Source organism: Canis lupus, chromosome 9 (assembly GCF_048164855.1).
Source record: "Canis lupus baileyi chromosome 9, mCanLup2.hap1, whole genome shotgun sequence".
NCBI lineage: Eukaryota > Metazoa > Chordata > Mammalia > Carnivora > Canidae > Canis > Canis lupus.
In genome coordinates this window covers 46,922,256-46,946,824 of record NC_132846.1, presented here as the reverse complement: position 1 = coordinate 46,946,824, position 24,569 = coordinate 46,922,256, and the positions used below count along the sequence as shown (strand labels likewise).

Below are 24,569 nucleotides of genomic sequence, written 5' to 3'. Positions count from 1 at the left end.
GAGCCTGCTTCTCCCTCTGCCTATGTCTCTGCCTCTCTCTGTGTGTCTCTCATGAATAAATAAATAAATAAAATATTTTTTAAAGTAAAAAATAAAAATCAGTAATTTTAACCCAGTATTGAGGAATGCAGAGAATTCTGACAGAGAAGACTTTGAGGGTTTGAGGTAGAGAAACTGAAGACATTTCAAGTAGATAAAACAGGTTAAACAAAAGAGAAAAAGAGCACAAGCTGTCTGAATCAGGTCTGTTTGCCCAGAGAATTGGGTACATATTATGGAGTCATGTGATTGAAGACTAAAATCATAGTTTGGGATCAATTAGTAGCTTTGCGCAGTGACAGTATCGTAGCCAATGAGGTTTATCCAAGGCGCGATTATTGCTAATTGGGATCAGTTAGAATGCTTTATTGTCAGGAAAGGGAGTTTCATGTGTAAACTGGTAGGCACCTGGGAGTAGTTTGGGTGGCCAACAGAAGTAGTTCCTCTGGGCAGCCCGGGTGGTTCAGTGGTTTAGTGCCGCCTTCAGCCCATGGCCTGATCCTGGAGACTCAGGATCGAGTCCCACATCAGGCTCCCTGTATGGAGCCTGCTTCTCCCTCTGCCTCTCTCTCTCTCTCTCTCTCTCTCTCTCTCTCTCTCTGTGTGTGTGTCTCTCAAGAAAAAATAAGTAAAATCTAAAAAAAAAAAAAAAAAAAAAGTAGTTCCTCTGATAATGGCTGAACACTTCCCAAATCTTGGGAGAGATATAGACTTCCAGGTACATGAAGTTTATGGGTCCTCAATCAGATTCAACCCAATGAAGACTTCACTAAAACACAATATAATAAAACTGTCAAAAATCATAGACAAAGAAAGAATCTTGAAAGCAGCAAGAGAAAGAAATTTGTTACATACAAGAGAACCTTCATAAAGCTATCAGCTGATTTCTTGGCAGAAACCTTGCAGGCTCAAAGAGAATAGGATAACATATACAAAGTGTTGGAAGAAAAAAACTGCCAACCAAGAATACTTATCAAAGATGCCCTTTGAAAATGAAGGAGAGATAAAGACTTTCCCAGACAAACAAAAGCTGAGGGAGTTTATTACCACTAAACACACCTTATAAGAAACACCAAAGAGACTTGTCAAGCAGAAATGAAAAGATATTAATTAATAGCATAAAAACATATAAAAGTATATAATTCACTGGTAAAAGAAGGTATATAGTCAAATTCAGAATACTCTAATTCTGTAAAGGTAGTGTGTAAATCACTTAAGTCTGGTATAAAGAAAAGAATTTGAAAGAAAAAAAAGACTTAAAATTACTATATGTATGGGACACCTAGCTGTCTCAGTCAGTAGAGCATGTGATTCTTGATCTCAGGGTTGTGAGTTTGAGCCCCACGTTGGATATAGAGATTACTTTAAAAAGTAAGAAATCTTAAAAAAATAACTATAGGTATAATAATTTGTTAATGGATACATGATATAAAAAGATGTAAATTGTGCTATCAAAAACATAGAAGGGGGGCAGAATTTTTGTATGCAAAGTTATCCTCTTACAATAGACTGTTATATTTTATGTAAGTCTCATAATAACCTCAAGGCAAAAGCTATATTACATACATGACAGGGGAAAAGAAACCTAAGCATACACTATAGAAAATCATCAAATCACAAAGGATGATAGCAAGAGACAAGGAATGGAGCAAAGGAACTAGCAAATAACCAGAACACAATTACAAGATGGCAAAAGTAAATCCTTATCTATCAATAGCTACACTGGGTGTAAATGGATTAAATTCTCTAATTAAAAGTCATATAGTAACTGAATGGATTAAAAAAAAATTTTAAGGCCCAACTATATATTGCCTATCCAGAGACTCACTTCAACTTTAAGGATACATATTGCTGAAAGTAAAGGAATGAGAAAAGATATTTCATGCAAATGAAAGCCAAAGGGGAGCAGGGATAGCTGCATTTATATCATTAAATATTTATATGTTTATTTATATATAACAGATTTTATCAAAAACTATAATAAGATAAAGTTATTATATAATGATAAAGAGGCCAATTCATCAAAAGGATATAACAATTGTAAATACATATGCACCCAACATTGAGCACATGAACATATTAAACAAATACTAACAGATCTGAAGGGAGTTAATAAACAACAATACCAAAATAGCAAGGGACTTTATACTCCACTTTCAACAATAGATAGATCACGCAGACAAAAAAATCAATAAGGAGACACTGAACTTAAACTACACTTTAGACCAAACAGACCTAACAGATACACAGAACATTCCATCCAAGAGCAGCAGAATACACATTCTTCTCAAGTGCATACAGAACTTTCCCTAGGACAGATCATATGCTAGGCTACAAACAAGTCTTTTAAAAATTTAATAAGATTAAAATCGTAACAAGTATCTATTCCAACCACAATGGTATGAAACTAGAAATCAGGAGGAAAGCTGGAAAATTCTCAAATGTTAAAAGTAAACAACATACTTCTAAACAGTCAATGGATCACTGAGGAAATAATAGGAAAATCAAAAAATATTTTGAAACACACAAAAATGGAAACACATCATGGGAAAATCTGTGGGATACAGAAAAAACAATTCTAAGAGGAAAGTATAGCAATAAACACCTACATTAAAAGAAACAAAGATTTCAAACAACCTAACTTCACACCTCAAGAAAATAGAAAAAAAAAAAAAACTCAGGCCAAAATGAGCAAAAGGAAGGAAATAAAGATTAGGGTGGAGATAAATGAAAGCTACTCAAAAAATAATAGAAAAGATAAAATGGAAAGACAATTTTTTGAAAAGACAAACCTAGAGAATGCTTGACAAAGCATTTAGCTAGAAAATTGACAAAGCTTTAGCTAGACTAAGAAAAAAGAGAGAATTCAAGCAGATAATATTGGAAGTGAAAGAGGAGACATAGCGGATTCCATAGAAATAAAAAGATCATAAAAGACTACTATAAACAACTACATACCAACAAGCTGGATAACCTAGAAGCAATAGATAAATTCATATGCACGTACAACCTACCAAGACTAATTCATAAAGGAATAGAAAATCTGAACAGACCAGCAATGAGTCAAGAGATTAAATCAGTAATCAAAAAATCTCATAACAAAGAAAATCATAGGACCACATGGTTTCACTGCTGAATTAAACCAAACATTTACAGAATTAATACCAATCCTTCTCAAACTCTTTCAAAAAATTGAAGAGCGGACACTCCCAAACTCATTTTAGAGGCCAGCATTACCCCACTATCAAAGGCAGACAAAAATACTACAAGAAAAGAAAATTTGCAAGCCAATAACCCTGTTGAATATAGATGTAAAAATCCTTAACAAAATACTAGCAAACCAAATTTAACAGCACACTAAAAGCATCATATGCCATGATAAAGAGGGATTTATCCCTCGGATGCAAGGAGGTTCAATATATGCGAATCAATAAATACGTTACAACACATTAATAAAATGAAAAATAAAAATCATATGTTCATTTCTATGGCTGCAGAAAAAAAAAACACTTGACACAATTCCACATCCATTCATGATAAAAACTTACAACAAATTAGGTATAAAAGGAATGCACCTCAACATAACAAAAGCTACGTATGACAAACCCACAGCTAACATCACTCTCAACAGTGAAAATCTGAAATCATTCCTTCTAAGATCAGGGACAAGATAAGAATGCCCACTCTCACCACTTCTATTCAACACAATACTGGTACTCCTTGCCAGAACAATTAGGCAAGAAAAAGAAATAAAGGCATCTATATTAGAAAGAAAGAAGTAAAATTGTCTCTGTTCACAAATAACATGATCCTAATATATAGAAAACCCTACACTCCACCAAAAAAGAAACGTAAAATAAATGATTTCAGTAAAGTTGCAGTATACAAAATCAGCATACAAAAATCAGTTGCATTTTTATACACTATAAATGAACTATTTGAAAGAGAAATTAAGAAAAAAAATCCACTTGCAATGGAATGAAAAACATAAAATACTCAGGAATAAACTTAACTAAGGACATGAAAGACCTATACACTGAATACTATAAGATACTGATGAAAGAAACTGAAGAAGACACATAAATGAAGAGATATCCCATATTCATGGATTGGGAGGATTAATACTAAAATATCGATACTACAAAAAACAATATACAGATTCAATTCAATGCCTATCAAAGGTCCAATGCATTTTTCACAGAAATAGGAAAAACGGCCCTAAAATTTATATGGAGCCATAAAAGATCCAGAATATTCAAAGTAATTTCAAAAAAGAAGAATAAAGCTGGGGCATCACAACTCCTAATTTCAAGCTATATTTCAAATCTCTAGTAATCGAAATAGTATGGCATTGACCTAAAACAGATACAGAGACCAATAGACTAGAGAGACCAGAAGTAAACCCATACATGTATGGTCAAGTTATCTTGGACGGAAGCAAGAACACACAATGGAGAAAGGATAATCTCTTCAATAAACTGTGTTAGTAAACCTGTAATCTATTTTCAAAGAATGAGAATGGACCTCTATCTTACACTCCTCACAGAAATTAACTGGAAATAGGATGCCTTGGTGGCTCAGTGGTTAAGTGTCTGCCTTCAACTCAGGGCATGATAGTGGGGTCCTGGGATCGAGTCCTGCATCAGGCTTCCTGCGAGGAGTCTGCTTCTCCCTTTGCCTGTCTCTGCCTCTCTCTGTGTCTCTCATGAATAAATAAAATCTTTTCTAAAAAAGAAATTAACTAGAAATGGATCAAAGACTTAAATGTAAAACATAAAACTGTAAAATTCCTAAAAGAAAACATAGGAAAAAAGCTCTTTAACATTGGTTTGGACAATGATTTTTTTTGACGTGACATCAAATGCACAATCAACAAAATCAAAAATAAGCAAGTAGGACTACAATAAGCCAAAAACCTTCTGCACAGCAAGGGAAACAATCAACAAAACGAAAAGGCAATCTACAGAGTAGGAGAACTAATTCATAAATTCTATCTCATAAGGAGTTATATCTAAAATATATAAGGAACTTACACAACTCAATAGCAAAAATAATCCAATCTAAAAATAGGCAACAGACCTAAGTAAACATTTTTTGAAAGAAGATATCCAAATGGCCAACAGGTACATGAAAAGATTCTCAACATCACTAATCATCAGAGGAATGAAATTCAAAACCACAATGAGATGTCACCTCACACCTGTCAGAATGGCTATTAACAAAAGACAAGAAATAATAAGAGTTGGTGAGGATGTGGAAAAAAGAGAACCCTTGTATACATGTTAGTGAGAGTGTAAATTGGTACAGGCATTATGTAGTTTCCTCAAAAAAAATAGAACTACTATATGATCCAGCAGTCCCACTTCTGGGTATAAAACTGAAGGAAGTGAAACCAGTATCTTGAAGAGATATTTACAGTTCCATGTTCACTGCAACACTATTCACAGTATCTAAGAACGGAAACAACCTAAGTGTCTATCAATGGAAGAATGGATAAAGAAAATATGATATACATACACACACACACACACACACACACACACCCCAGGATATTATTCAGCTATAATAAGAAGAAACTGACAACATGGATGAATGTGGAGGACATTATGTTAAGTGAAATAAGCCAGACAGAGAAAGACAAATACTGTACGATATCACTTTACATGTGAAATTTTTTTTTATTTTTTATTTTATTTATTTATTTATTTTTTGAAATTTTTTTTTTAAAGTTGAACTCAGAACCAGAGTGGCTGACAGGGGTTGGGAAGTGGGGGAAAATGAGGAGATATTGGTTAAAGGTACAAACTTTTGGTTATAAGATGAATAAGTTCTGAGGATCTACTGTATAGCATGGTGACTATAGTTAATTATACTGTGTTGTGAATATAAAATTTGCTGAAAGGGTAGATTTTAAGCATTCTTATCACACAAAAAAGTAACTATGTAAGGTGACAAATGTGCTCATTACCTTTATCATGGCAAATATTTCATAATATGCACATTCTCAAATGATTATGTCCCTGTGTGTGTGTGTGTTCTACTGCCTAAGATGTCTTAGAACTCTACCTTTCCACATTATATAAATCCTCTTCCAATTTGATGGTCCTCAAGAGAAACCCAAGATAGAATATGTTAGGGCAGCTACCCTTTGGGTTTGGGCTCTTTGAATCTCATAAATCATCCTAACTCTCATCTTTATAAGAGCAGGGGTTCTGAATCCTGGGTCAGATTCATGGCCCACTGATCCTAGTGTTATTAGAGTCTAGTAGTACTGACTCAACATTTGACAATCAAGATATATGCCATACTCGTGCATACAAGTAAGCAAATACCCTAACATCTTTCTGTAATACATTTGTAAGTCTCAGACAGTAGAGCATCAGGGTCAAAGTCAAGCTCCACTCCTATTTAGGAGCTGTAGAGTCCAGGGCACCTAGGATTTTGGTCTGTTTCTTCATGTATAAAACAGGGGTAATAACAATATCTATGATCTAGAATTCAGTTAAGATCAAAATAAATATAAAGCATTTAGCATTGTGCCTGGGATACAGTAAGTGATCAGTAGACAGTAACTGTTAATTTCACTATTTTTATTACTGTTATGATTATACAATTATTGGTCTACCACCCATTAATTCATCTAGACTCTCCATGAATACACTGGATAATGAATTCCATCTAAAACCCACTCTCTAAAAAATATTTTGTCAAGGTGTATGCTGTTCATGGCAGCTAAGATATGTTGCCATAGCCACAGCAAAGCAGTAGTTCCAATTAAAGAACCCAAATCCTAGTGACTTAAAAGATGTGAACTAAAGGGACAAGTTCCTCAGCAGCAGTAAGTTCTCTCTTACCTTATAGGGTTTTGCTTTTTTTTATCATTATTATTATTTATTTGTTTAATTCCAGAAGTCTAATTAGTGTTATTATGCTAAAACCAAATAATTTTCTGTTTAATTCTCTTTAACTGTAAAGACAATAGCTCTTTAAAGTAAACAGACCCTTTTTATAACAAGCCATGTGCTATCAACTAAAACACCAGAGGAGTTCCATATATAAGGCTCCAATAAATCAATAGAAAAAACAACTCTTATAGAATAATAAGAGGACATTAATGAGAAATTCACCTAAGAGGAAATACAGATGAGAAATATGCATAAATGTCTATCACTGCACTTATAATTTTTTAAATTTATAATTTCTAATGTGATTTGAAACAATGAAGTATTATCACTAAGGTTTAGATCACCCAGGAAATAGGACTTGGCATACTTATCAACCTGGAAACACAGATCAAAAGCCATAAGATGCACTTGTAATTCTAATTCTAGAGATTTGTCTCCAGGAAATAACCACCGATGTGCATAAAAATATAATGAATAGTTAAAAGCATGGCTTCTAAATATCAAATTAAATTTTGTCTTTTCTACTTGATACTCATTTAGCCTTAGGCAAATAACCTACTTGTTCTTTAAGTTTCCTCATCTGTTAAACAGGAAAAAATGATACCTATATTTCACAGAGTTGTGGGCAGGAAGAGTGAAAAAGGAGATAGAACAAACTCTTCAAAGAGTTTGTAAGGCCTCAAAGAACATTAGCTATTATTCTGATTGGTTAAGTAAATCATGATACATTGATGAGCAGCACACTGTTTAGCCCTTAAAAATGGTATTCTAGAGCAAGCATAAGCAAACCATGGCCCAGCTATGAGCCAAATTTTGCCAACTGGCTATTTTTGAAAATAAAGCTTTATTGGGGGCAGCCGGGTGGCTCAGCGGTTTAGCGCCACCTTCAGCCCAGGGCCTGATCCTGAAGTCCTAGGATGGAGTCCCACGTCGGGCTCCCTGGGTGGAGCCTGCTTCTCCCTCTGCCTGTGTCTCTACCTCTCTCTCTCTGTGTGTCTCTCATGAATAAATAAATAAAATCTTAAAAAAAATAAAAATAAAAAAATAAAGTTTTATTGGAACATAGCCATACTCAATCATTTACATATTGTACTACAACAGCAGAGTAAAGTAGTTGAAACAGAAACTGTATGTCCCACATAGCCTCAAATATTTTCTATGTGGCCCTTTACGGAGAAAGTTTGTTGACACCTGATCTAGAGGAATGTTTGCTTTCATGGGAATATGTTCTCAATCTATTCAGTGAAAAGAAGCTTTCCAACAGCAAATACAAGAAGTCTACATTTTTGTTGAAATAAGTGTATAGGGAAAAAAGTATGGAAGTAGTATGATATTAAAAGTTGACTATAGGGGATCCTGGGTGGCTCAGCAGTTTAGCACCTGCCTTCGACCCAGGACTTGATCCTGGGGTCCCAGGATCGAGTCCCACATCAGGGTCCTTGCATGGAGCCTGCTTCTACCTCTGCCTGCATCTCTGCCTCTCTCTCTCTCGAATAAATAAATAAAACTTAAAAAAATTAAAAATAAAAGTTGACTATAGCTCTCCGAGCGAGGAGGATTATGCATTTTATTTCCTTCTTTGTGTTTGTATAGAATTTCTAATTTTGTATAATAAACATGAATCATTTCTGCCATAAAAAATGTTAAAGACACCAAATAGGAAAGAAGTTGTTTTAATTGTGATATAGAAAGAGGACAAGGAACTGATTTAATAGTAAAACAAGATGGAAAGATATTTTTAATTGGTGAGAGAAATATGGGTTTGTATTCTTCATTTCTTCTCATTCTCTCGCACAGATAGGAATGTGAAAAGTGGGGAGAGAGCAAAGCAAGCAAGGAGAGAAATGTGACAGCAGAGTTGTTACACGATGTGGATGGCTGCCAAGCCCAATAATTTCTAAGATAAATAAGTTTGCAAAGCTCAGAGAGATGCTACGAATCTTTGCACCAAAGTTTGAGTTACACAATCAAGCCAGTATAAGGAGAAGTCACATGGTAACGATCTGGGAACGATAACAGGATACGTTTCAGGAATGCTTATCAATAGCACTGTCCACCAAACATTTATTTATTGCCTACCTGATGCCAAGCATTTACAGTATCATAGGGAGCCAAACACAAAAGGTGACACACACAAAAATAAAAATATTTACATAGCAAAGAGGGTGGAGTGGTGAGTCCCATAAAGGAGAATCATGCTCGGATTTTTAGTCAAGATGCTAACTGGATGAATGTGACACACCAACCACTGAGTTCCAGAGGGAAAACGCTTTCAGTTATGTTCTATCTACTGAATCTGTAATAAGTAAGGAAGATTCAGACATGTCCTTTAGACAGCTGGGTATAGGCATTTGGAGTTTGGAGAGGAGATAGCATTTGGAGGAATCCCCAAACCAGTGTATGCACAACATGACGTTGCCCCTAGACAGCATACAGAAGAGAAGGAAGGGGGCCAAGGCGTTACAAGGTGAACAGAGGGGGCCACTCGAGGGATGAAGACTGAGAAGGAACATGCAGGGATTGGGGCAAAACCAGGACAGAGTGCTTGTTAAATGTGCTCAAGAACCATCTCCACTATTTAAAATTTGCTGAAAATGAACTCTTTTAATAACTTGTGCAGCTGTAAGCAGCAGTTGTGATGAATGCTATATTCCTATGTCCCAAAGAACACAAACATTCTTTGAAAGTGTGTTTTCCCACAATTTTTCAGCCTTTTTCTGAACAGAATACATGCATTATACCTTTCCTCATTTGAAGCCATGTGGTAAGAGGAATGGGAATGGGAATCCATTATTGGTTTGGTTTGCTTTGGCTGGTTTGGGGCTGTAACACAAGCAATAGTGGGGTGATGAGGAAAAGAAAGAGACTGAGCAGTACACCATGCTCAACAGAGTCACAATTTTAGAGTAATGCCAAAAAATACCTAGGATGTAAAATTGGTCTTTGGAGATCAGTTGGTGACCACCACCAGGATGAACCCAAGTACCAGATGCCTAGACTGTAGCACAGACCTCTGCTAAGATTGGTGTAAGTGACATGGCTATATGACTGAAGGCCTGGCCCTGCCCAGAGCAGCTATGAGAAGTAGTGTGCAGGACACCAGATCCCAAGGTCAGAAAGTCTGTCTCCGCTACTAATGGCTGGTTGACTTCACAAAAGCCTCAGTTTCCTCATTTATTAAGTTTAGATAAACTATCTCAGGACTTTCACAAACATAATATGAAGGCTATGGACTGCTGAAAGGAACTATAAAATGGAAGGTAATATTTTTATTAGGTATAATTAACAAACAAAATTGTACCTATATAAAATGCACTGTCATGATTTGATATACATTGTGAAATGTTTGCTACAACAAAGTTAATTAACACATCCATCACCTCACATAGTTACCTTTGTGTGTGTGTGTGTGGTGAGAACACTTAAGATGTGCTCTTTTAGCAAATTTCAATCACACAATACAGTATTATTGACTGTAGTCACCATACATTAGATTCTCAGAATGTATTCATCTTATAACAGAATGCTTGCACCCTTGGACCAACATCTCCCTGTTTCCTCCCCTCCCTAGCTCCTGGCAACCACCATCTACTCTCTGGTTCTATGAGTTCATTTTTATTTTTAATCTTTTTTTATATTCCATATATAAGTGAAATGTGAAATCATACAGTATCTGTCTTTCTCTGCCAGGCTTATTTCACTTAGCATAATGTCCTCCAGACTCATCCGTGTCTTCTAAAATAATAAGGTTTTCTTCTTTTTTATGCCTGAATCATATTCCACTGTATATACATACCAAATTTTCTTTATCCATCCATCCACTGACAAATAGTTAGGTTGTTTCCATATCTTGGCTATTGTGAATGTACATCAAGGATACAATGAGATGTCACCTCACACCTGTTAGAATGTGTTTTATCAAAAAGACAAGAAATAACAAGTGTTGGTGAGGATGAGAAGAAAAGGGAATTGTTATTCACTGCTAGTGGCAATGTAAGTTGGTACAGCCACTGTGGAAAACAGTATGAAGCTTCAGAAAATTAAAACAGGATTCCCGTATATATGACCCAGCAATCCCACACTTCTAGGTATATAGCCGAAGGAAACAAAGTCAGTATCTCAGAAAGATCCCTGCACCTTGTTTGTTGCAGCACTAGTCCCTATAGTCAAGATATCGCACCCACCAAAGTGATGGAAATTAATGCTATCCCTGAGTACTATAACTCAGTGATTAGAACATTTGGCTCATGAGCTTCTTTTAGCCCTGCTATCACAAAGAAAAGACCAGAACTAAGCGGTGCCCCAAGTGGCTGGCCTGCTCTTTCCAGGTCTTGTGAAAAGAGCAAGGGCTGTGAAGAAGTGGCCTCACACTTAAAGCAGGACCTCAGGCATAGGCTTTCCCACTGAGAGCCCCTTTCCTCCCAGGCAGAGTGGGAACAGCACCAATGATCTTGCAGAGGTGCTGTCAGTGTGAGCCATCATGTGCCAAAGCACTGGCCCAATGCCTGGACAAAGTGGGTCCTGGAGAAATGAGAGCCATTTGGACATTGCATCTGAAACGTAGGTAGCTGGCGCTTATCCTACTGGGATATTTCAGAACACACAGCCCAACACTTCCAGCAGCTCAATATGCTCTTCTTCATTTAAAAAAACAAACAACCAACCAAATAAAATCTCTTCAGTAAAGTATTGGAATAAACTCCATGACCCCTTAGTGAAGGAGACACACTACTCAAAGAGTGAATGGCAGGATCTATGTATTATTTATAGCATCATATGAATATATGTGATTTCCAGATTATCTTGTATACCCATTCTCCAGCTAGATCCCCCATAGTTTCCTAGAAATGAGTTCCCACTGTGCAGAATCACGGGGTCTTGGTTCCTATGGAAATATCGTCCCAACAAGGACATTTGTAGAGGCTTTCTCAGTCTCCTCCATGTCCTCTAAAGCTGAGGCTGCAAACTTCTCTGTAAAAGGTCAGTTAGTAAAATATCCTACGCTTTGCCAGTCATGCAGTCAACATCTACCACAACCACTCAACTCGTCCATGGTCACCATGGACAACTAATAAATGAATAGCACAGCTATGTTTCTGTAAAATGTGATTTATGAACACTGAAATCTGAATTTTGCATAATTTTCACACATCATGAAATACTGCTTCTTTTTTTATTTTTTTCCAACCATTTCAAAATGTAAAAACCATTCTTAGCTAAAGTGCTATATAAGAACTGATATGAGGATGAGTTAGGTCCAAGGGCATGTAGTTTGCTGAACTCTGCCCTAAAATTGTAACATGTCATCAGCCACAGTAAATTTTGTTTTCAACTAGTGACCTCTCCTTCCCCAGAAGGCAGTGAAGTTAGTGATAGTACTCATTTCTTTTAGGAAGAAAAAGCCCATTCCATGCCCTTGCTGATAATTAGGCTTTATCATCTGTTTCCTTGACTAGCTCCTTGGAGGGACTCATCTGCCTTGAGTCATTTTAACATCCAGGAAACCCTGTTGCTTGATGGTTTTATGGCCAACACTATCACCTGTGTACCTTTTGTCTGCCATTATGTATCATGACTCACCAGAACATGAATAATGGCGAAAAGAGAGGCCTCAGGAGTCAACAAGCAGACTGGTACATGCCTTCAGGTTAATGGGGCTGCATTTTGCCAGTGCTCTCTTACTGCTTGAGAAAAGAACGTAAGGTCATTTCCTTCTACTGTACTCTCTGGCTAACTACCAGGAAAGTGTTTATTAACTGTACTATTCAGTATCACAGTTTTTATGTATTCCAAAACATAAAATAACTAGAGATGAACAGTGCCATAAGAAAATCACACTGTAGGAGGCTATAGTAAAGGAGGTTTCCCTTCATTTATTTAGAATGCATCTGCTTGGGGGGCACCTGGGAGGCTCAGTTGGTTGAGCATCCGACTCTTGATCTCAATCTCCCATCTTGATCTCACAGTCATGAGTTCAAACCACACATTAGGCTCCACGTTGGGCATGCAGCCTACTTTAAAAAACAAAACAAAACAAAACTGCACCTGCTTGGTCATTTCCCCTCAGTGACCTATGAAGAGCCTAAAATAAGCACCCAGTAAGGAGGGAAGGAAGGCCTTTAACTAAGACACCCATCCCCTTCCTTGTGGCCAGTCACTGAAAGGCTTTTCTTTCCTGTCTTCATATGGACCTTAGCAAATACTAACAGATAGCCTCGGCTTAATTTAGGTTGTCATACATCTACCATCCCAAATACTGAAAGGAAAACCAATCCTTCAGCACATCCTCTCTGTAGCTATGAAAAACAGATAAAATTCCAAAATTATTTTTCCTTCCCTAAGATAGTGTAGTAGGCAGAATAATGCCCTCCTCCCCCTCAAGATACTTGCATCCTAACTCCCAAATCCTTGGAATATACTGGCGCACACAGCAAAAGGGGCTTTGCAAGTGTGAGTAAGTTAAGGATTTCGAAATGGGACAGCTACCCAGGATTATCTGGGTGGGCTCCATGTAATCATGGGTTCCCAAAAGAGGGATGGATGTAAGAGGGGCAGAGTCAGAGAAGGAGACACGGTGGCCAAAGGAGGTCTGAGGGATGCAGGGTCAAGAACCGAGAAATGTGGGCAGCCTTTAGAAAAAAGGAAGGAAATGGGTTTTCCTCTAGAACCTCCAGAAGGAATACAGCCCTGCCAAATCATTTTAGACTTCTGACCTCCAGGACATAAGAGAATAAATCTGTTTTGTTTTAAGCCCCTAATCTCATGGTAATTTGTTTCAGCAGCCATAGGAAACTAATACAGCAGTTGCTAAAAATGTCCCGGATAAAATGTAGTTTCTTACAAGTCAGCCACTTTATCTCAGTACACTTAACCCTGAAGAATGAAAGGAAACTTCTACTCCTCTCTCAAGCAGGGTCTCTAAACTCCAGAACTACTGAACACTTAGATAAAATGCGATATAAAAGGGAAGGTTGAAAGGGTGAGTGGGCAGCAAGAGAACACTGCAGTCATATACAAAAAGCATTATCCAAGAGGGCTGCAAAGGATGAGATAGAAATGGAATGTGCCTTATTTATAGCAAAGCCTGCCTCCCCTCGCAAGTGTGTGACAGAAGAGCTGTTTTAAAGTTTTATTCTTCAAACTTGGCTGCAGAACTTGGCTGCATCTCAGAACTGTGCTTTTGTATTTAGCTTTAAAATATAAGAAGCAACCCCCTGGTTAAACTGGAGGCAGAGGTGGTGCGGGCAAGAAAAATGCAGGGGGTGGGGAGTAGAAAGAGGTTGAAATGTTATTCTTATTTAGTTAGTTGCTTTAAGAAAAACAAATAGAGAATAAAATAGCAAGAGGCTTGGAAAGGTTCCAAGTTGAAAATTTCTCAATACCCAGGCATTGAGGCTCTCCAGATAAGGGTGGTGCTGCAAAGCCAGTCAGACTTTAGGAGGGATCTGGTTTCAAGGTAAGAGAGGAAAACATACTCCAGCCCTAATTATTAGAGATCCCTTCACCCTCTTTCTGACATTCAATGAACACTGACAGCAACCCAGGGAAGGCCAACCTATATATGTAGAAACTAACACTGACCTTCTGGAAAACAATATGTATCAGGAGTCATGACACAAGTCATGCCCTCTGACCTAGAAATTCCAAATTTTGCTAATAATAACAAAGAACTGAATAATTACAGCACGTTATCTACTTGGAATATAATACAATCTTCAAAACTTATGATTATGATGGTATATTGTGGCACAGATAAATACTTAGGATATGGAAGGAGAACATACAATAGTATATATGCTATGATTACCCACGAGGCTAATATATACTTTTTTAATTTTTAATTTTTTAATTGAAGTATAATTAACATGTATTATATTTGTTTCAGGCATACAATATAGTTATTCAACAATTCTATACATTTCTCAGTGCTCAATAAATGTACTCTTAATCTCCTTTATCTATTGTACCCATCCCTCTGCCTCCCCTCTGATAACTCCCAGTTTGTTCTCTGTATTTAAGAGTCGGTTGTTTTTTGTTTGTTTGTTTGTTTGTTTGTTTGTTTTTAAGATTTTTATTTATTTGAGAGATAGAACACAAAGCCGACTTCGCACTGACCAGAGAGCCTATCGTGGAGCTCCATTCTAGGACTATGGGATAGTGACCTGAGCTGAAGGCAGCTGCTTAACTGACTGAGCCACGCAGGCACCCCTGTTGTTGAGTTTTTTAAATCGCGATTCAAAGGGGCATATGCACCCTGATGTTTATAGCAGCAATGTTGAGAATAGCCAAAATATGGAAAGAGCCCAGATATCCATCAACAGATAAGTGGATAAAAAGATGTGGTATTTATATACAATGGAATATAACCCAGCCATCAAAAAAATGAAATTTTACCATTTGCAATGACATGGATGGAACTAGAAGGTATTATGTGGAATGAAATCAGTCAGAAAAGGACAAATATCATATGATTTCACTCATATGTGGAATTTAAGAACCAAAACCGATGAACATAGAGGAAGGGAGGGGAAATAAAATAAGATGAAATCAGAGAGGGAGAAACAACCATAAGAGACTCTTAACTATAGGAAGCAAACAGGGTTGCTGGAGGGGTGGGGGTGGGGAGATGGGGTAACTGGGTGATGGGCATTAAGGAGGGCACTTGATGTAATGAGCACTGGGTGTGATATGCAACTGATAAATCACTAAACTCTACCTCTGAAACTAGTAATACACTATGCTAATTTATTTTAAATTTTTTAAAGTCTTTTGTCTATTTGCGGTTTTTTTTTTGTTTCTTAAATTCCATATATTAGTGAAATCATATGGCATTTTCCTGACTTATTTCCTTAGCATTATACCCTCTACATCCATCCATGTTGTTGCACATAGCAAGATTTTATCCTTTTAATTGCCTGAGTAATATCATATATGTATATATATATCACTCCTCCTTTATCCATTCACCCATGGACAGACACTTGGATTGCTTCCATATCTTGGCTATTTCAAATAATGCTGCAATAAACATAGGGATGCATATATCTTTTCAAACTACTGTTTTAATTTTCTTTGGGTAAATACCCAGTACAGCAATTACTGGATCATATGGTCATTCTATTTTTAATTTTTTGAGGAACCTCCATACTGTTTTCCACAGTAGCTGCACAAATTTGCATTCCTACCAATAGTGCATAAGAGTTCCTTCTTCTCCACATCCTTGTCAACACTTGTTATTTCTTGGTTATGAATCTAGCCATTCTATGAGATATAAAGTGATACCTCATTGTGGTTTTAATTTGCATTTTCCTGATGATTAGTGATCAGGGAAGGTTTTTTTTTAAGATTTTATTTATTTAAAAAAAGATTGTATTTATTCATGAGAGACACAGAGAGAGAGGCAGAGACACAGGCAGAGAAGCAGGTTGTATGCAGGGAACCCGATGCGGAACTCGATCCCAGACCCTGGGATCACAACCTGAGCCGAAGGCAGCAGCCCAACCACCAAGCCACCCAGGTGTCCCGGTGATCAGGGAAGTTAATCATCTTTCATGTGTCTGCTGGCCATCTGCATATCTTTGGAAAATGTCTATTCAGTTTCACTGCCCATTATCAGACTATTTGGAGGCTTTTTGTTGTGTTGTATGACTTCTACATCTATTTCGGATAACAAACCCTTAACAAATATATTTGCAAATATCTTCTCCTATTCAGTCAGCTGCCTTTTTGTTTTGTTGATAGTTTCCTTCACTGCACAAAAACTTTTTATTTGGATATAGCCCCAATAGTTTAATTTTGCTTTTGTTTTCCTTGCCTGAGGAGACACATCTAGAAAAATATTTCTACAATTGTCAAAGAAATTACTATGTTTCTTCCAGGAGTTTTATGGTTTCAGGTATCACATTTAGGTCTTTAATCCATGTTGAGTTTATTTTTGTATAAGATGGAAGAAAATGGTCCAGTTTCATTCCTTTGCATGTAGCTGTCCAGTTTTCCCAGCACCACTGAAGAGACCATCTTCCCCATTGTATATTCTTGCCTCCTTTGTCATAGATTAATTGGCCATATAATTGTGGGTTTATTTCTGGGTTCTTCGTTCTGTTTATTTATCTATGTGTCTATTTTTGAGCTAGTACCATAATGTTTTGATTACTACAGCTTTATAGTATATCTTGAAATCTGGGATTGTGATACCTCCAGGTTTGTTCTCCTTTTTCAAGATTGTTTTGGCTAGTCAGGGTAGCCCTGAATATTATATATATGTGCTAATATAATATATATATATACTACTTATATAAAAGCCTGGAAGAAAATAGGCCAAAATGTTAACTGTGGTCATATCTGCATGATAGGAGTATGTGAGATATTTTTTCCTACAGTTTGTATATTCTTTTAAAAATGAATTATTAGTTTTAAAATAGAAAACAATGAATTTTTAGAAGGAAAGAAAGAAAAGCAGTTGGCAGAAGCTTTACCAATATTTTACCATGTGAGTTTCAGAACTAAAAATGTTTAATGTTTTCTTGCTTCAGGTTCTCCATATGAAGAATAAGGCTATTATTACACCAGGCACACCTCCGAGATTTAGTGTTCTAAAATACGCTGCCTCCTAAGTATATCTATGCTTTCTTATCACCATACCTTTGCTTCCACAACTCCCATCACCTAAAATCATTTCTTGGCTCTTCCTACAGAACAAAATTCTCCCCTTTCTTAAACATGCAATTCAAGTTATTTCTCTTAAAATTCCTTCCTCCTAGGATGCCTGGATGGCTCAATGGTTGAGCATCTGCCTTTGGCTCGGGTCATGATCCAGCTCTCCCAGGATCGAGTTCCGCATCAGACTCCCTGCATGGAACCTGCTTCTCCTCCCTCTGCCTATGTCTCTGCCTCTCTCCCCTCCCCCCGCCCCATCTCTGTCTCTCATGAATAAATAAATAAAATCTTAAAAAAACACACACAAAAATTCCTTCCTCCTCTGTAAACCCACCTTGTCGACACCAACCTTCCTATAATTAACCACAAACAACTTTGAGATCTTTTTTTCTACATAATTTAATTTCTTTTAAAAAAATTACAAACTTTAGAATAAAGGAAACCCCAGATTCAAATCTCAATACCAGTCACTTATTTATTCTGATCCTGTTTTTTTTTTAAGATTTTATTTATTCATTCATGAGAGACACAGAGAGAGAGAGGGGGGGGGCGGGCAGAGACGTAGGCAGTGGGAGAAGCAGCTCCATGCAGGGAACCTGATGTGGGACTCGATCCTGGGTCTCCAGGATCACGCCCTGGGCCAAAGGCAGGCGCTAACCCACTGAGCCACCCAGGGATCCCCCTGATCTTGTTTTCTTACATGTAAATATAGGGTGATCATCACTTGCCTAACAAGCCATTCTGGTGATTACATGCTTCAGTGTATGTGCAGTACCCAGCAGTGTCTGGTATAGAGTGGATAGCCAATAAATCCCTATTATCTTTCTTAATCTGTATCAACAGACCTGACTAAAGAAAATACTAAAGGTAGCTCTCCAGACAAAAGAAAAAATGATCCAAGAGGTAAGCACAGAGATGTAGAAAATAATAAAGCAATGAAAACAATAATTTTTTTGTAAATCTACACCATCGATTGTATTTAGCAAATAAAACTAAAATGGCAAAGTCTTGTAGGGTTTTAAAAGTACAGAATATTCGATTGGACCACATCCTAGGATGTCAATAACCATCTTCCTTTCAATGAAATTAGTAAGTCTACCAGAACAGGGATTCAGTAACCTAACTGAGGGGTCACCCAAATATAAATCCTATCCCCCCATGATTATTTAATTCCTTTTCAACAAATATTCAATTGATTTATATCTTTTGATGTTCTTTACTATAGAGGTATGAATATTCTCTTGCTATGAATGTGTGTCTATATCTATATGTCCATATTTGTATATTTTTTCCATTCCCTTATTATAATACATTTTTAGAATTGAGAATGCAGGTCAAAAGATTTGTCCATTTTCCATTTTGATTTCTATTGGCAAACATTTCTTAACAATAATGCTCCTATATCGCAATGATTGAAATATTTATGTATTTTCCCTTCACAGATATCTGTAGGCTTTTAGTTTTTCTTGTTCAAATCCTTAGAATGAGGCCTTCACTCTACGGCTATTCAAGTTATCCACAGTGTAGGGATACTGCAAAGGAGTGTCAATAATGAGAGTAATAAATTGCCAAAATGTAAAATCTTAGACTCTTTGAAATGAAATGAAGAGTGGGAAATAGGAAAAAATGAAACAAAGCCTTGAACACACCAAGGGCTTTCCAAATTAGAAACCTATACTCGTGGAAACACATCATATTAAACCACACTGAGCTATTCTCGACACTAAAAATACCATCCCTTTCATCTGTGGACACTGATACCACTGGTCGGGGACTTGCCCACACTCCTGTCTCCTGCCAACCAAGATAATGTGATGGGGAGCTTTTCCTCTAGCAAGTCCAATCCTAGGGGAAAAGGAAAACAGAACAGTTTTTTCCTAAGGCAATAAAAAACCTTCAAAATACTTAATGAGAGGAATCTTAAAATGCAGATTGAACAATTAAATTAGTTACCCAGAATACCTCTCTGAAGTTAGTCCTTGGGAGAAAAGAAAAGAAAAAGAAGGCCTAAATGTTCAAGAGACCAAAAAGCATTTGTTTGAAACACACTGACTTACATGACTTTTTTAAAGTTTTGCTTGGGTTAACTTTTTAAAGAAAATTTAAAAGAAAAGACGGTTATGAGAAGAATAAACAGGTAAGGAAATGTAAATGTCTTTATTTTAGATTGTGAAAGCCCTAGCATGTTAGAGCTGAAAGTGATGACTCAGCCTAGCTAACCCCTCACTTCACAAATTGTAGAACTAGACTTAAAAGAGAAGCAACTTGGGCATGGCCCAAAGTGAGCTAGTGGTGTAGCCATAATCGATACAGAGACACGGTGGCCGAGTTACATACTCCTTCCATGACATTTGATTTCTCTACACACAAGGAGTGGAGGTGCGGGCAATCCTGCTCTACAGTTATTTGGTTCAAAATTTTGTTGGTTCCAGGAGACCTTCTGACATTTCCCAGGTGTAACCTGGTGAAAAGATACCTCCTCATTCCCCTCAGATTCGCTCTAGATCTTATTGGTCACTAAATCCTGTTGGTTGTACCTTCCAAATACATCCCCTCGTCTATGTTACCACTACCATTAACATATCATCTTGTCCTCACCTGAATTCCTGTAAAATCACCAAACCATTCTGTCTACTAATCTTACCATTTCTCTTACACCCTCTCAGCACAAGTGAATTCTCCCCACTGACCATATGACTTCCCAGCTTTAAGTTCTTTTGTAGTGACTTTCTTTATGAAGAAAAACAAAGTTTCAGTGGCTTTCCTTTGCTTTGGGGCTAATACCTGCATGAGTCAGAGACTTGTCAGGAAACAGATGGCACACATAAGACAATTCAAAAAAGGTTTATTTCAAAAAGGATAAAGTATAAAGAAGTGGCAGAGTATAGGAGAACCACAAGAGAACACTCAGGAACCTCTGACTTGTGCATAAACCCCTCACCTAGCAGTGGACCTACTCACGGGCTCCTAACAGAAAGGATATAGGATGTTATGTCCAAGATTAGGTTATCAAAGAGTGAAATTCCCATTGTTTCTTACTCACTCTGATAAAACAAGCTGCCATGTTGGGAGCTACCCCGTGGAGAAACACATGTGGCAAGAAACTGAGAGTGGCTCCAGTCAACTGGTAGTGAGGACCTGAGGCTATCATTCCCACAGCACTAGAGGAACTGAATCCAGCCAACAACTACATGAGGAAGCTTGAGGTGGACCTCTCCCCAGGTGAGCCTTCAAATGAAACTGCAATCCTGCCAACATCTTTAATGTGGTCTTTGTGAGAGACATGACCCAGAGGACCCACCTAAGAATACTGACTCATGAAAACTATGATGTAATAAATGTTGTGCTTAAGCCAATTAATCCCATTACATTTTGAGGTAATTGGCTATACAGCCATAGAAGACTACACAAACTGGAGCCACCCAGATGCACAAAAAGATGAGGAGAAGACACGGGTAGCAGGACGCAGAGGAGAAAAGTTTGCCCTGGAAGCAACAATGACCTTCAGTCAAGGGGCATGGGCAAGAAAGAAGGAAGACTCTGTAGAGAGAGAGCCACGAGAAGGAACACCCTGGCTTTGCTCTACTTCCTCCTTCCCCTCTCTCTCCAGGCTTCTACTGACCAAATCTGAATCAAAGCCAGAGATACCAAAAGCCCTGCAGGTGAGTCTACCTCCTGGGGCCTGGAAGGGTCAAATGTGAGTGTGCAGATGCAAAGGGAAGATAACTGCATGGTGTCCTAAATCTTGAGCATGATATGTAAGGTCTTCCATGATCCAGGCCTAATCTCCTCAGCCAACTTTATTTCTCAACCTCCAGCACATACACCTAGCTCCAAGAAAACAGCCACTTGACGTTCCCCCAACTCAGTTTATCACATCACACTCTGTCCCTTTCCATGTGGTAGTCATTCTCCTTCCTGCACTTATCTTTTTTCCTTCTCTGCCAGGGTAATTCCTAGTCATCTTTCACGAATTAAGGTAGGTGCCAAATCCTCAGGATGTCTTCTATGACATTATTATCCTCTCTCTTGATATGGGCTTCTGACCCTTCTACATCCTTCCACATTCCTCAGCTCACCTCTACCAATTGCCTCTTGCAACTCTCTAGGTACTCTAACCCATTAGGTTTTGTCAGGGCAGACCTCTTCTTGCGTTCCTAGCATCTGGCACACAAATGACACTTGATACATATTTGTTGATTAAATTATTCCTAATCCTCATTGTGCCTTGGTCACCAAGATCTATGACTCTCAGTTGTGCTGGCCACTACAACTGCCTTCCATGAATTCCAAAACAATGTCCTATTCCCAGCTTGCTCATCAGGCTTGTCTCTTCCAGGCTAGATTTCCCCTGCCCCCTACCTTCTTGCTGCATACCATTGCCTGTGTAACTAAAATAGTGCTACATTTACTTTTTGGAAATATGCCTAAAGTAACTTCTGCCCAAGACTGCAAGGGTCCTAGAATATTAGGGAAAGTGACCTTGGAGTATCAGGGCAACACAAAGGCAAGACCAAAATTCCAGCAGAGAAGGAATAAAAAACTGGAAACTAACAAGTGAAGGAAGCCAGCAATGACATATAATAACACTAGCCTTTTCTCCTTTCTCTAAGACTTCTAATTCATCCCTAACACTATGCATTACTGACAGTACCCAGTGATACTATTTAAACACAGTTCCTACTATCTAACATACAATCAGTACCGCCAAATGATACCTGTACAAACATTTTAAATGTTACTAGCCAGCCAAAGAAACAAGTCGCCACCCAGAAAACACTTTAACTGTTGAATGTTAAATCATTAAAGTACAATTTTTCTTCTGATGCCAAACTACATTAGGTTTTATCTCAATTCAGTTTAGGTTTTGTAGGACTGCTTAAAATATTTCCAGAAAAGTTCAAAAGATGGGCAGCCCGGGTGGCTCAGCGGTTTAGCGCTGCCTTCAGCCCAGGGCCTGATCCTGGAGACCCGGGATCGAGTCCCATGTCGGGCTCCCCGCATGGAGCCTGCTTCTCCCTCTGCCTGTGTCTCTGCCTCTCTCTCTCTCTCAATCTCATTCTCTCTCTCTCTCTCATGAATAAATAAATAAAATATTTTTTGAAAAAAGTTCAAAAGACCCTAAGTACACCTACAGTCTCACAACACTGTTTTGACATCAGGAAAGTTTATTAACTTCTAAATGATTAAAAATTTACAGAATGAAACTTGTAAATCATTGCAGAAAAGTATGTTTACAATATTTAGTCCAATCCTCTCATTTTACAGAAAAGGAAATGAAGCCAAAGTAGTATTTTATTTATTATATTGATGGGTTGCTAGGTACACAGGGTTCATCTTATCATGCTTCTTTTTACTTTATGTGGACAATGAATATATTCTGTTTGTGTAAGAAGTATTTTGTGGTTCGGAAGGGAGGAGGAAAAGAAAGGAGAGAGAAAGAAATCAAAATATGAAACGGAGCTTGGAAAATGAAGTTGCCCATCCAGAGAACCAAAGCAGTGAGAGTAGGAGCTGGGGCCAGATATCCAGGGCTCTCTGCTCCCTGTTTGGCATCTTCCATCACACTGTACTGCCTCATGACCCAAGTCCGGGTCAAGTTAAGCTACAATTTTCTCTGTCCAACTACCATCTAATTGCCCAGAGTTCTAAATCAAATTACCAGTCCAGTTGGAAATTTTTCAAGAGATGTTATTAACACCACTCAGAGAACTAAACAAAATCGGGAAGCAACCTACTTGTACTCAAAAGAATCCTGAGTTTATAAAAGAAAGTAAACATTTTAGAATATCTTTACCCAAGAAACAAGAGCACCAGCAAGTAGAAGGAAGCTTTAGCATTACAAATGTTCAACGTTTACTCAAGTCAAATCTCTGAGGATCAGCATGAAAGCAAAGATCTGCTGCACAGTATTTTCATTTATTTAATTCATCCAATGTCTGTCGAGCCCCAACTATGTGGCAATGGCAGTCTGAGGTTGATAACATTGTCGTGGAAGGGACACCGATGGGGGGAGTCAGACTATCTGAACACAATCATGGCTTCACTGGGAAACTGCTGGGTAACATTATGCAAGTTACACGCTCTCTCCATACTTCAGTTTGCTCATATAAATGATGTTGTTACTAAAATCCCTTACAAAAATAAAAAAAATTTAAAAAATTTAAAAAATCCCTTACTTGTAAGTCTATGACAGGAAACTGGTCCTTCCACATCTGAGAGATCTATAAATAAAGTAAAAACCCACTTCAAAACATCATCTTTCCCTTTACTCTGCCATATGTACTCTACCTGGATATTGTAAAAGATACTAAATAAGTACATTTCAAACTCAGATTCTCCTGAGAAGAGTTTAAAACTCAGATTCCCAGCGGGTGCCTGGGTAGTTGGTTAAGTGTCTGCCTGTGGTTCAAGTCATGATCTCAGGGTCCTGGGATTGGCCAGTGTCGGGCTCCCTGCTCAGCAGGAGTCTGCTTCTCCCTCTCCTTCTGTCTCTTCCCCCCACCCCCCCCCCGCTCATGCCCTCTCTCTCTCTTAAATAAATACAATCTTTTTTAAAAAAATTTTTAATAAAAAATTTTTTAAAACTCAGATCCCCAGGACCCAATTTAGACCCAATGAAACAAAAATATCTTGGAGAGGGGATCCTTTGAGGATCAATATTTTTATAAAACATCCCTAAGTGATCTGATGTTCAGTCAGGTTCAAATATCATCCCTACATCGGACAATTCAATGACCCAGGAGCTTTTGAATCCAGGAATATAAAAAAGGGTCTGGGTGACTTAATAAATAATTAAGCCTTTTCTCTTAAATAGATTTTTAATGTGACCAATACATTTTTCATACACACCGCCAATCCAAAATGTGAATGTGAAGGATGAAAAACTAAATTAGAAAGTCTGTTCCACTCAATAAATAAATCATGCCTTGGGAAAGTACAACTTCTCACAGTTAATGACACAGAAAA

At 37.7% G+C, this 24,569-nt stretch overlaps 1 protein-coding gene and 1 pseudogene across 20 annotated transcripts in view; one reads left to right on the top strand and one right to left on the bottom strand.

Moving 5' to 3' along the window:
- RGS6 (regulator of G protein signaling 6) overlaps positions 1 to 24,569 on the bottom strand; it is a 570,894-nt gene that overhangs the window by 497,030 nt on the left and 49,295 nt on the right. The gene's annotated exons all lie outside the window — the stretch shown is intronic.
- LOC140640810 (U4 spliceosomal RNA) lies at positions 324 to 388 on the top strand (annotated as a pseudogene).